The following is a 14,072-nucleotide window of genomic DNA, read 5'->3' on the forward strand; positions in this document are numbered from 1 at the left end:
TGTCATGCTGCAATATCACCTTCTTATGTATATCGTTGTACTGTGACCATTTGTCTTTCAGCACTCAGCTCAAACATATCAATTACTTTCGATAGTGATCTCCTGTGATTGTTCTCGGCTGTTACAGTAGCATCGAAACCTTTCTCTCTTTCACAAACATGCCAGTCTTGAACGTCAAAATCACCGTTCTTGAAGAATGGAAACTATTTTCTGCAAAATTCTGTCACTATCAGGGTCTCATCATAGGTCTTACTCAGCTTTTAATGAGCCTATTTTCTTCATATCAAAGCAGAAAATCAAAACCTCCCGCAGATGACGAGAATTGGGCTCGTAAGTTGACATATTCAGCCGACAATAACTTTATGATGCAATCAAAAATCGACTGATATTTTGATGGCGTTATGTTCTCAAATGGCTAGGTTTACTGTGTGACACGATCTACGACTTGCACCACTACTATCCACTAATGCCATCAACTGAAAAACGGCGGAAGCAAAGTTGTAGACCTAATATTTTTTTCGCAATTTTCTATAAATAAATGCAATAGTTCGTTTTGTAGCAGAACACAATTTTACTTTCGCTGTGTGAAGTAATCTAACTACGGTTTGAGGCTTCATGATGTCCAGTCTTTCCCTTGGACTGTGTGAAGCAAGTATAGATGGCACCAAAAAGAAGTCCGATTGCACTGGAGGGTGACAGTGTGAATGGAATAACGAGATACCAGATGTTGAAGATTTCTTCACATCGGCGCTCTTCAAAAGCAGCTCCTGAAAATGATGAACAAAAATTTAAATGACAAGATTGGTCCTTACGATTGGCGGAGATGTGTGAGAGAAAATGCTGACGTAATCGGCGCTCTGTGCTACCAACAGAAACTGCAGCGTTTAACTTCGCTACGCAATTTTGACACAACAACTTCTAGGTCGCCGGCGTTTGCAGAAATGAAAAAGCAGGTAAGTCGACATGAAGTGTTCCAGACAAATACAATATGGACGAAACCGAACGAAGGACTCATCAGACACCTTTTATTGTGCCACTTACCTTTAGTACCACTGTTAGCAAAGTGGTTATGGCCAAGCGTGAACGTGCATCTTTTTCTTATTCAATTCTTGATCTAAAAGGAATAAGCAGGCTGCTAGCTTGTTGATGTACAGAGTATCTAATAATAAATCAATACTTAAAAACACAGCTCTAAAATTGGCAGTATAGTTACAATGCGCTGCCGATTTTTTTTTTTTTTTTTTGGGCGGTACGTCTACACTCCTGGAAATTGAAATAAGAACACCGTGAATTCATTGTCCCAGGAAGGGGAAACTTTATTGACACATTCCTGGGGTCAGATACATCACATGATCACACTGACAGAACCACAGGCACATAGACACAGGCAACAGAGCGTGCACAATGTCGGCACTAGTACAGTGTATATCCACCTTTCGCAGCAATGCAGGCTGCTATTCTCCCATGGAGACGATCGTAGAGATGCTGGATGTAGTCCTGTGGAAGGGCTTGCCATGCCATTTCCATCTGGCGCCTCAGTTGGACCAGCGTTCGTGCTGGACGTGCAGACCGCGTGAGACGACGCTTCATCCAGTCCCAAACATGCTCAATGGGGGACAGATCCGGAGATCTTGCTGGCCAGGGTAGTTGACTTCTAGAGCACGTTGGGTGGCACGGGATCCATGCGGACGTGCATTGTCCTGTTGGAACAGCAAGTTCCCTTGCCGGTCTAGGAATGGTAGAACGATGGGTTCGATGACGGTTTGGATGTACCGTGCACTATTCAGTGTCCCCTCGACGATCACCAGTGGTGTACGGCCAGTGTAGGAGATCGCTCCCCACACCATGATGCCGAGTGTTGGCCCTGTGTGCCTCGGTCGTATGCAGTCCTGATTGTGGCGCTCACCTGCACGGCGCCAAACACGCATACGACCATCATTGGCACCAAGGCAGAAGCGACTCTCATCGCTGAAGACGACACGTCTCCATTCGTCCCTCCATTCACGCCTGTCGCGACACCACTGGAGGCGGGCTGCACGATGTTGGGGCGTGAGCGGAAGACGGCCTAACGGTGTGCGGGACCGTAGCCCAGCTTCATGGAGACGGTTGCGAATGGTTCTCGCCGATACCCCAGGAGCAACAGTGTCCCTAATTTGCTGGGAAGTGGCGGTGCGGTCCCCTACGGCACTGCGTAGGATCCTACGGTCTTGGCGTGCATCCGTGCGTCGCTGCGGTCCGGTCCCAGGTCGACGGGCACGTGCACCTTCCGCCGACCACTGGCGACAACATCGATGTACTGTGGAGACCTCACGCCCCACGTGTTGAGCAATTCGGCGGTACGTCCACCCGGCCTCCCGCATGCCCACTATACGCCCTCGCTCAAAGTCCGTCAACTGCACATACGGTTCACGTCCACGCTGTCGCGGCATGCTACCAGTGTTAAAGACTGCGATGGAGCTCCGTATGCCACGGCAAACTGGCTGACACTGACGGCGGCGGTGCACAAATGCTGCGCAGCTAGCGCCATTCGACGGCCAACACCGCGGTTCCTGGTGTGTCCGCTGTGCCGTGCGTGTGATCATTGCTTGTACAGCCCTCTCGCAGTGTCCGGAGCAAGTATGGTGGGTCTGACACACCGGTGTCAATGCGTTCTTTTTTCCATTTCCAGGAGTGTATATATTGTCCGCCGATATACCGATAATTTTTGTCAATGCGTCGATGGCCGATAATGACATATATTTATCGGATTCCCGATGTTTTTTAAAATATCAATAGTTCTAATTTGCACTCAGTTCTTGTACGAAGCGTGACTGCTTGGCTCTATACGCATCATTTTTGGGGGTAGCAAGACGCGTCGTCTTCACGATAGCTACCAATTTCTCTATAGTGTTACCTATTAATGACACTTCCTCTACAAGTTTGCTTGATATAAACTTCCCAATTTTCCGACTTCCTTTCTGTATAATTTCCTGATTCTGTTTAATCAGGTCGAAGAAGTAAGCAGTTCAGTAACGTTTATGTCTATTGCAATTCAGACCGCCTAGTCACATAGATCTTCTCCCTCGGTAACAGTGCACCGACTCTCGCGAGCAGTTCTAAATCTTTCACACTTTTGTGAGTTTCATTTCGTTGCGTATTTCGTAATTCATGTAAATCGTTTTTCCACATATGCAGTTCAGGTTTTACGAGACGAAATCGGCTCTGCACATTGGTTGTGTATAAGCAGTATCTCGCTAAAAATTTATAGAGTTTTCTTTCTTAATGAAAGCTGTTACTGTACATATTTTCTGTTGACTTCAAAGGTACTCTGTTTTTCTACTGGATTTTAATTAGCACAAAAATCATCGTCCAAACGACACTTCACGAAATCGACCGACTTATTTCCTGTTTCCTCTAATGTGTCTACAGTTTCTAACGAAATGTCGACAACATTGGAATGAATGTCCAAGAAATTATGTAATAAATGACACATATTGGGTCTGCAGGAGAAGTGGGTGATTTCGATTGCATACCACTTTCTTCATATTTCGTCATTGTAAGATTTAAATTTTTATTAGATTCTAGATTATTGTGAAACTCCGAAACCTGCCTATACAAAGAAAACAAAAGAAAATTGATTCCGTTCTATTTCTATTTGAAACACTTAGCGATGCCATAAAGGCAACCACTTATTATTAACATTAAATCAGTTGCAAATTTGAGCGAACATTAAAGTGAACACTTGTGACAGAAACTATCAACGGAAACGAAAATTCGCTTAACAAATTAAGATCGCATTGTGCCATGTTATGTGTTTACCGATGTGCCGTCAACGAAGCATATGTGCCAGCCGTATTGTGCTTGCCCTGTCTGCTACAACTACAATAGGGGTATACACTCCTTGAGCTGCCTGGTGAGCTACAAATTTGGTAAATTTCAACATTTTTTTTAAAGTAGTCTTTTCTTTCGGTGTATTCTTGCTGTATAAAAAAATTTCAGGACTGGATTCGATATGTCGGATTTGGCAGTTCCCTTCTAAGATGACGTGAGTTGTTGCTTGCTTTCCTTCGAATTTTGCACAGATATCTGCTATACAGGTTTCTCCTCCAGTGATGCATACAAATCTAATAGTATACAGGTATGAATACATAACGTTACATTTTGTCAAAAGGACTGGCCTTCCAGAAGAGATGGCAGATTATAGCACTTTATTGTCTACAATGTCTTTAAAGTTTCTAAGTGCCTTGTAAGTTTATTTGTGACACCAGAATACCTGTCCAAAGGGTTGACAAGAAGCGTCCATTTCTTTTTTCCTTCAGACTTATTGTACCAGTCAACTATTAATAAGTAACACTTTCCTTTTCCTCGTGTACACTTTTATTTGTGTCCTTAAACAATTTTCATTTGTAAGTGTTTCTACTGATTTATTACAACATTTTTTCTGGGTTGACATATTCTGTTATCTTGCGGAGCTGTTACGTACCCTAATGCAAATACATTATAAGGACGACTACAAGAGAAGTGTATGAGAGTTGAATGCAGAAACATAGGTTTTATTCTGCAATATGCCGCAAACTGATTATTTCGGATAGTCGATGATTGTTACCTCATTCAGAGTGCTTTCGGCTCGTCCCTTATGAACGTTGTGTGATGCGTGTGAATTCACAGAATGAGTTTAAACACAGATAATATGTGCAGAACAGCATCCACCAGCCTTAACGAAATGATGCCTAGTTGTCACGGAAAGAGAACCTCTGCCACCACAGTGTGTCATCTGAATTCCTGATGCGAACCCACTAACATGCTCGCAGACCAGACTCTTAGAGCTAAGTGGAATACAGATACTGTTGGGAACGCACTTCTAACATATAGAATGTGGCACCTACCTTCTGGCTGCTTTTTTTTGGTCAGCGATCGTATTTATTTGCACTGCAGTTCCTCAGAAGATGAATTTTTTTAAACTCGTGTATATTTGTAATTATTGTTTGTTCTGCTGGAAGACGTACTGACATCTGTAATGTTGCATCTCTGACAATAATGGCATTCTACTTGACAACAAAAAGAAACAGAAATTAACCACTCTTCCTACAAATCATAATCAAATCAATTCTCAAGTATCTGACTGCGAGTTTTAAATATTCTCTAAAAACTCCTAAGAACACTGTTCTGCAATGCTCCAGTGCGCAACGGACAACTTTCCTCGTCTTGCCGCTGCAGCTGCGTTATTAGCAACATGCTAAAATATTTCAAAAGTGATACTGCGATCCAATCAGAGTGCAATGCATGGTCATAATAATTGCAACTACCACTGTCAATTTTTTTTTTTTTTACATAGAAATTGAATGATGAAGAGGGGTTTGGTAAACTAGCCTTAAACGGTGTAAAAAACTGAAAGGAACCAACAAAGACTGAAAGAAACCAAAAAAGACTTTAATTTACTATACTCGCAAAATAGATTGTTTAAACACTGACAAACTTTACACAGAATTTTAATTATTCCACAATGTTTTTACTCAATAAATATGTCTCTGGCCATAGCAAATATACGAATGTTACTCTCAGTGTATGCATACAGAAATCTGGCAAAGTCCCTTCAGTGGGCAATCAAACATCAACTACGTGCAGCAAAAAGGCAAAGTACCAAAAAATCTTCAATTAATACCTAAGTCTCCTCCGGCGCTACTAACACGATCAGGGCAGGCTGTGACCTTTCACGTCTCCACCGTACGCTGCGTCCGATCACTTCCGTCTACTCTCAGCAACTGTTCGCTCGCTACTACTCGCGGTAATAATATCTCAGACTCAGAGTTTGTGCATGCACATCATAGCATAATCATTGTTCAACTTTGCAAAGAAGTATTAAAGTCCAACTTTCAGAGTTATGCTGAATGTACATACCAAGCACTGATGTAAATAAATTATATAAAATAATGCAATATAATAATAACATACTGGTGTTATTTTTGAAATCTCAGGCACCTGTGGTTCGTTAGAAGTGACAGTGACGACAAGTTGTTATTGGAGAAGATGGGTTTAACAAAAAATGATGACTTTCCCCTCGGGAACCGAAAAACGTACGAACGATGGTGAGTTGTGCACAACTGGCATCGCAATGAAATGAAAACTACATTCAACAAACGCCAAATAGACATGAAATGAACTATATGCTCGGATATCTACTGAGATGGGAAAAGTCATGCGACAGCGATATGCACATATACAAATGGCGGGAGCATCGCATACACAAGGTATGAAACGGCAGTGCATTGGCGGACCTGGTATTTGTACTCAGGTGATTCGTTTGAAAAAGTTTCGGACGTGAAATTTTGGATATTTGTGGTAAGTTCTATGGGATCAAACTGCTGAGGTCATCGGTCCCTAGGCTTACACACTACTTAATCTAACTTAAACTAACTTACGCTAAAGACAACACACACACAACCATGCCAAAGGGTCCGACGTGATTATGGCCGCACGACAGAAATGAACAAACTTTGAACGCAGAATGGTAGGTGAAGATAGACGTATGGGCCACACTATTTCGGGAATCGTTAGAGAATTCAATATTCCGAGATGCACAGTCTGGTACCGAACGCCGCGAGTTTTGAATCCGCGTCAGACGGCATGGAACTCGATGACCACTAGAGGTCTCTGCAGCAGTCGCGCCGTAAGCCGTGGCAGCGCGCGCTCCTGGCCCCGAGTCTATAACGTGAGGACACCACTGTGGAGCTCGTGGCCCCAGCTGCCAATAGCGACATTCCCTGTCATGTATTTACGCAGCTGCCTCTCACTGACCGAGACCCCCATCCTGTTGCTGCGCGTTTACCTTTGTGTCTCACCACCTCTCCTTCTCCACTTCTCCACACCCTGCACCTACTTTCCCAACGCAACTTCCACTATCTACCCCTCCTGGATGATGAGCTTCGCCCTGCCATGTACCCTTCCTACCAACTCTAACCCCATCTTCCTCCTGCCTCCTCCTCAGGGCTGCCTCTCCTCCCCCTCGCTTCTCCTGAGGGGCTTCTCCCTCCTACTCCCCCTCCATCTCTTGTGCTCCCCTTCAGAGTCTCTGCACTCCCTCCTGCCTTGTCTTCCCTCTTCATCTCCTGCCCCACCAGTCTCCTGCCTCTTGGTGTACCTGCTGATGCCCTTCTCTTTTATTCCTGCCCCCTCCCCTGTGGCACCTTGCTCTCCCCTCCTTTTCCATCCTCTCCGGCCTCTCCCTCAGGAGGTCCCACCTGGCAGTTTTATTCTTCATCTTATGTGCTCCAAGCGGGTTTAAGGTGTGCTGTTCTGGAGTGTTTTTAATGCTGTGGCCGACTTTTAACCGGTGCGTGTGCCTTCAGTGTCTTCTTTGTGCTTTAAGAATCGCCAACTGTGCTTTTTAACTTTCTGTCGACTTTTTAATTGTCCCCCCATGAACGTCTTCAGGTCAGTGTATTTTTACCTCCATTATCTCCCCTTACTCTGTTTTATGTCATCCTTTTTTTATTGCATTGTATGTAACATTTTATTCTTGTATTAGTTGTCTTGTCACTCGGCTGAAGAGCGGCGGATTGTGACACTGACAGCCCTCCCCTGCTCATATGGAGCAGGGGAATGAAATCACAATAAAGAAAAAAAAACTCAGTGAGGCAGTCTGGTATTCACGTTGAGTCGCTTGATATCTCGCTTACAGACATCGTGTTTAAGTTGCGTGTGTTTACTTCCTGTTTACGAGTGGGCGTTGTTTTGATTTCGTGAGGTTTCTCTTGTGACAGCGTTGCTTAATACTTTGTTGTTGATCTTGGTGTCTTTCTCGGTTATCTGTTGTCATGCTTGTCCTTCCATTCCCGTTCGTCCGCCGTTTGTTCGCTGGCCTCTCACGTTCGGTTCCGCCGCATTTTCGTTAGCGGCGACCCCGCGACCATTCCTGTTAACGTTACAACACACAGTGTTAGAAGCGTGCCGTGAATACCAAATTTCAGGCATTACCTCTCACCATGAACGACGCAGTGACCTAACGGCGTTCACTTAACGGCTGAGAGCAGTGGCGCCTGCGTAACGTCGTCATTGCCAACAGACAAGGAAAGCTGCATGAAATACGGTAAGCGTAGAAAACAATGTGTGATGTATGACGAACTTATCCATTAGGACAGTGCAGTGAAATCTGGCATTAATGGGCTGTGGCAGCAGACAAGTGCCTCCGCTGACAGCATGACATTGCCTGCAGCACCGCTCCTGGGCTCGTGCCCATATCGGTTGGACCCTAGACGACTGGAAAACTGGGGCCTGATCAGATCAGTTCCGATTTCGGTGGTAAGATCTGATGGTGGGGTCCGAGTGTGGCGCCGACTCCACGAAGCCATGGATCCCAGTTGTCAACAAAAGACTGTGCATGCTGGAGGTGGCTCCATACTGGTGTGGGCCGTGTTTACATGGAATGGATTGGGTCCTGCGGTCCAACTGAATCGATCATTGACTGGAAATTGTTATGCTCGACTTCTTGGAGACCATCTGTAATCATTCATGGACTTTTTGTTCCCAATCAACAGTGTCGTATCACCAGGCCACAGTTGTCTGCGATGTGTTTGAAGAACATTCTGGACAGTTCGAGAAAATGATATAGCCATCCAGACTGCCCCACATGAACCCCATCGAACATTTATGGGACATAATCGAGAGGTCAGTTCGTGCACAAAATCCTGCACCGGCGACACTTTCGCAGTTATGGACGGCTATAGAGGCAGCATGGCTCAGTATTTCTGCAGGGGACTTCCATCGACTCGTTGAGTCCATACCACTTCCAGTGCCACAGTGCTGGGCAAAAGGAGGTCTGACAAGCTATTAGGAGGCATCGCATGACTTTTGTCATCTCAGTGTACAAACGATTAGCATTTCAGTGAAATGTTCTAATTAGGTAGGAGTAACGTCATCTACATTCTGTATCTGCGGAAAGATCGGGTTTCTCAGAAATCATATTCGTGAGAAGATTGTACAACTAGGAGAAATGTTTATCAGCATGTGTCTGAATGCAAGAGTGGCAGGATGGAGCCCTGGTCAGACAGCAGTTTATCGTTCTCCCGTATTTTTGGTTGCTCTTGTAGATATCCCACGACTCTTGTGTGAATGTGGAATCTATGGGTTCAGGAGTGCTACACTCACTGCCATACAGTAGCTCAACGACTCCACACGACTAGCGCCCGAGAGGTGAAGGATACCGTTCACTTGGTCGTTCAAGGACGTCGCCGTTCTACGTGAAGCATCATGATGTACGCATCAGTACCAAGAGGCGCCGAGAAGAACGAATGTTGCTACATGGGTTGGATAAAAGGTAGTGGCAACACTGTTACAGTTCATACCAGACTTTACTAACAGATGTTCACTGTATTACATATCCTCAGTAGAATCGCCCCACACCTCGATAACCTTCCCTCACACGGATGGAAGGTGTCGTACACATTCACCACATCCAACTCTGTCAATATATCGCAAGAACTGCCCCAGGGCATGGATGATGTCTTCTCTGGTGTTACAGCGCCTGTCACGAAAAGGTTCCTTCATTTTCGCGAACAGATCGCAATCGTACAGACCCATACCAGGTGAATATGATGGATGTTGCAGTACTTCCCACCCCCCACGTACGTTGGAGGTCCTGCATGCGATTCGCCATGCGTCACGATGCATTGTCATGAAGGACTATGAGATACAGTAGCCCGCCCGGTTAGCTGGCCAGTCTGTGGATGGTTTTTAGGCGGTTTTCCATCTGCCTCGGCGAATGCAGGCTGGTTCCTCTTATTCCACCTCAGCTACACTGTGTAGGTAATTTCTGCACGAAACAAGTTCTCCATGTACGCGTACCCCACCGTTACTCTACCATGCAAACATAGAGGATACACTCGTCTGGCGTGAGACGTTCCCAGGCGAGGATGGGGGGGAGGGGGTCCACCAGGGGCCGAACCGCACAATGACCCTGAAAGAGTGTGGTTCGGTGTGGGGCGGCGGAGGGGTGAAGTGGACTGCGGTAGTCGTCGTGGGGCTGTGAACCACTGAACCACTGCGCCTGCGGCGGAGACAGAGCCTCTCCGTCATTTCTAGGACCCCGGCTAACATACAGTACAATACGATACAATACAATGATGGGATGTAGTGGCAGAAGGTGCTGTCCCTTTCTTCTCAGTGCGGAACGAATGAAATGTCGGAAGAAACTACAGTAGTAGGCTGCACTGACCGTCTGTTAGGGCGCTTGAACTGGCCTCCCGCACTTAGAGACAGTACGCACTGCAGCTGACTCAAACACAGCCATCGTCACCCACTGCGCTACTTCAACTGGGCTTCTGCTATCACCTATAGACAGCATGCATGCCATTTGAAGGACATCCTTCATGTTACGGCAATGTTGGCACTAGTTTTTATCCAACCAGGTAGACCGCTTTCTTCATCGCCATACCGCGACCACTGTAGCCTCATGTGTTAGTATGGATACCCACTGGACACACAACATGATCACCTCTGATTCCCATTGCCGGTAATTTGGACAGCAGGCCTTACATTTGAGACACATTACGTTCTCATTACCTTCCATTCAGAAGGCTATCATACTGACTTGTAAATTATAGATTGCAGCGATTAGTCGTCCTTTTTAAATTGTATTGTGCAGATCTAGATTTCGGCTAGAAGCTAGCCATTCTCAATGCACTATTATTTTCACTCAATGCATGTAATGCCTGTTAGTCGGGCTTCATCCACAGTTCATTGAATACTCAATGACACACGTGAACTGTCCAACGGAGGAAGGTTGGAGCGGGACGACCGTTGCTGGTCGTTCGGTTGGTCGTCTCATCGGCTGACGTATATTTGGTCCATTCACCGCTTCCGTGCCTGGGCAGTTGTTCGGTTGACGTGGAGCAGCGAGGAAATCTCGGCGGCGCGTAGTTTGGCCGAGGCCGCTGACGGCGTCCACGCGCAGTTGGAGTGTTTGGTGCTGTTCCCACAGCTACAAGGTCCGTGGCTCACCAGTCCTGGGCACGAAAGTTGAGTTTCGACTTAATCTACCACCAAGTCACGACTGTTCACATTGTGTCGGTTGTATTTCGTTGTCGGCTGTTGGGACATTCCCGCGAGCAACGTGTGCTTTCAAATTGGCAGTTTGTAGCTACCCTCCGGTGGAGTTTAAATGTACTTGGTTATTTTGAATTCTGCAACAGCAGAATCTTCTGCCTTATGGCCGCTAACGTTCCGGTTACCTGCCCTGGCTGTTGATTTAAATTCAGGCAGTGTATTTTCCTCATTGTGTAGTCACTGTCCAGCATGGTGTGAAGTTTGACAGCTCAATGTATAATTTGTTGTGGGCGCCAATACCTTCAACGTTGTTCCACTGAACTACCTGTTGTGTGCTGGTCAGGTGGAGCGGAGGTTATCTTGTCGGGGGGTCTGTTGACTCTCTGTCAGTTGGGTTGCCGTCGAATCGAGAATAGTTGGTCCGACTGCCTGTCTCATGTAAGCGAGCGTTAGTGTTTGAATTCCAGGCCTATCCTCGGAATCTTCTGAGCACCGTTGGGTGTACTGCCATTTCTTATTTGTTCTTGTTATTTGTATTTGTATGGCTTCAGGCCGATTTTTAAATTAAGGTTGTTTTGCCCTTAAGGCATAAGATTGTTTCGGCATTCAGCCTAATTAAAGAACTGCTTTAAGGTAAGGCCTTCTGCCTTTTAGATATCTGATTTTGGTTTGAGACTTAAGTGATGGACCTTCAGCCGATTTTTAAATTAAAGTTATTTTGCTCTTAAGGTGTCAGATTGTTGGAGCCTTCAGCCTAATTAAAGAACTGTTTTAAGATAAGGCCTTCTGCCTTTTAGATATCTGATTTTGGTTTGAGTCTTAAGTTATTAGCTTTCAGCCGATTTTAAATTAAAGTGCTGTTGCCCTTAAGGCATGAGATTATATGGCGCATTCAGCCAGGCAATTAAGTTCCAAAAATTAATGCTGTATTTTTATAATTTTCTTGGCTCTTGTAATGTTTGGTCAAATAAATAAAGCTGTATGTTCGAGTGCAACTGACAGCCGCTTATTTTGGCCCCTTTCCACAGTTGAAACTAACTGTCCTGTCCTGCGGGTTTAGCAGGGCGTTTGACCTTTTTTGTTCCGTACCCTGGAGCTGTGTTAGAGCCACTGTTGTTGTCAAAGGTGGTAGACCTGTGTACTAAATTTCGTATCCAGCCCATCCCCAAATCACCAACTATTCAATGCCGTGCTCTCCCTACTGTATTTGAAACGTACAATAAGTAAAATTTCTTATCTGCTATACGTCATGATGTTGCAGTACTAATTGTTGGTAGTGTACCTGCTACTTCGCCGTGCACCTTGGCCCGCTTCGGAGAGTGCCATCCGCATCGACTGCCCGCCAGCAATAAACGGCCCGGCAGCACGGAAGCGTGCTCAGCCGCAATGCGCCACCACACCACACGGCGGCCGCCTGCTCTCCACACCCTGCCCAGCTGCTGCGGCCGCTTGGGAGGAACATTAAAAGTGGGAGACATTCACTGTAAAAAAAGTCCACCTACGTCTATATCTACACAGATACTCCGCAAGGCACCGAACGGAGCGTGACGGAGTGTACCCTGTACCACTACTTGCCATTTCCCGTCCTGTTCCATTCGCAAATACAGCGAGGGAGAAACGACAGTCTGATTGCCTCCGTATGAGCCCCAATTCCTTGTGTCTTATCTTCGTGGTCCTTACGCGCAATGTACAATTGTGGCCATTGAAATTGCTACACCACGAAGGTGACGTGCTACAGACGCGAAATTTAACCGACAGGAAGAATATGCTGTGATATGCAAATGATTAGGCGCCGGTGGCGACACCTACAACGTGCTGACATGAGGAAAGTTTCCAACCGATTTCTCATACGCAAACAGCAGTTGACCGGCGTTGCCTGGCGAAACGTTGTTGTGATGCCTCGTGTAAGGAGGAGTAACGCGTACCATCACGTTTCCGACTTTGATAAAGGTCGGATTCTGGCCTATCGCGATTGCGGTTTATCGTATCGCGACATTGCTACTCGCGTCGGTCGAGATTCAATGACTGTTAGCAGACTATGGAATCGGTGGGTTCAGGAGGGTAATACGGAACGTCGTGCTGGATCCCAACGGCCTCGTATCACTAGCAGTCGAGATGACAGGCATCTTATCCGCATGACTACAACGGATCGTGCAGCCACGTCTCGATCCCTGAGTCAGTAGATGGGGACATTTGCAAGACAACAACCATCTGCACGAACAGTTCGACGACGTTTGGAACAGCATGGACTATCAGCTCGGAGACCATGGCTGCGGTTACCCTTGACGCTGCATCACAGACAGGAGCACCTGCGATAGTGTACTCAACGACGAACCTGCGTGCGCGAGTGGCAAAACGTCATTTTTTCGGATGAATGCAGGTTCTGTTTACAGTATCCGTGTTTGGCGACATCGCGGTGAACGCACATTGCAAGCGTGTATTCGTCATCGCCATAGTGGTGTATCACCCGGCCTGATGGTATGGGGTGCCATTGGTTATACGTCTCGGTCACCTCTTGTTCGCATTGCCGGCACTTTGAACAGTGGACGTTACATTGCAGATGTGTTACGACCCGTGGCTCTACCCTTCATTCCATCCCTGAGAAACACTACATTTCAGCAGGATAATGCACGACCGCATGTTGCAGGTCCTGTACGGGCCTTTCTGGATACAGAAAATGTCCGACTGCTGCCCTGGCCAGCACATTCTCCAGATCTCTCACCGATTGAAAACGTTTGGTCAATGGTGGTCGAGCAACTGTCTCGTCACAATACGCCAGTCACTACTCTTGATGAGCTGTGGTATCGTGTTGAAGCTGCATGGGCAGCTGTACCTGTACACGCCATCCAAGCTCTGTTTGGCTCAATGCCCAGACATATCAAGGCCGTTATTACGGCCAGAGGTGGTTGTTCTGGGTACTGATTTCTCAGGATCTATGCACCGAAATTGCGTGAGAATGTAATCACATGTCAGATCTAGTATAATATATTTGTCCAATGAATACCCGTTTATCACCTGCATTTCTTCTTGGTGCAGCAATTTTAATGGGCAGT

This window comes from Schistocerca americana, chromosome 5 (assembly GCF_021461395.2).
Source record: "Schistocerca americana isolate TAMUIC-IGC-003095 chromosome 5, iqSchAmer2.1, whole genome shotgun sequence".
NCBI classification, from domain to species: domain Eukaryota; kingdom Metazoa; phylum Arthropoda; class Insecta; order Orthoptera; family Acrididae; genus Schistocerca; species Schistocerca americana.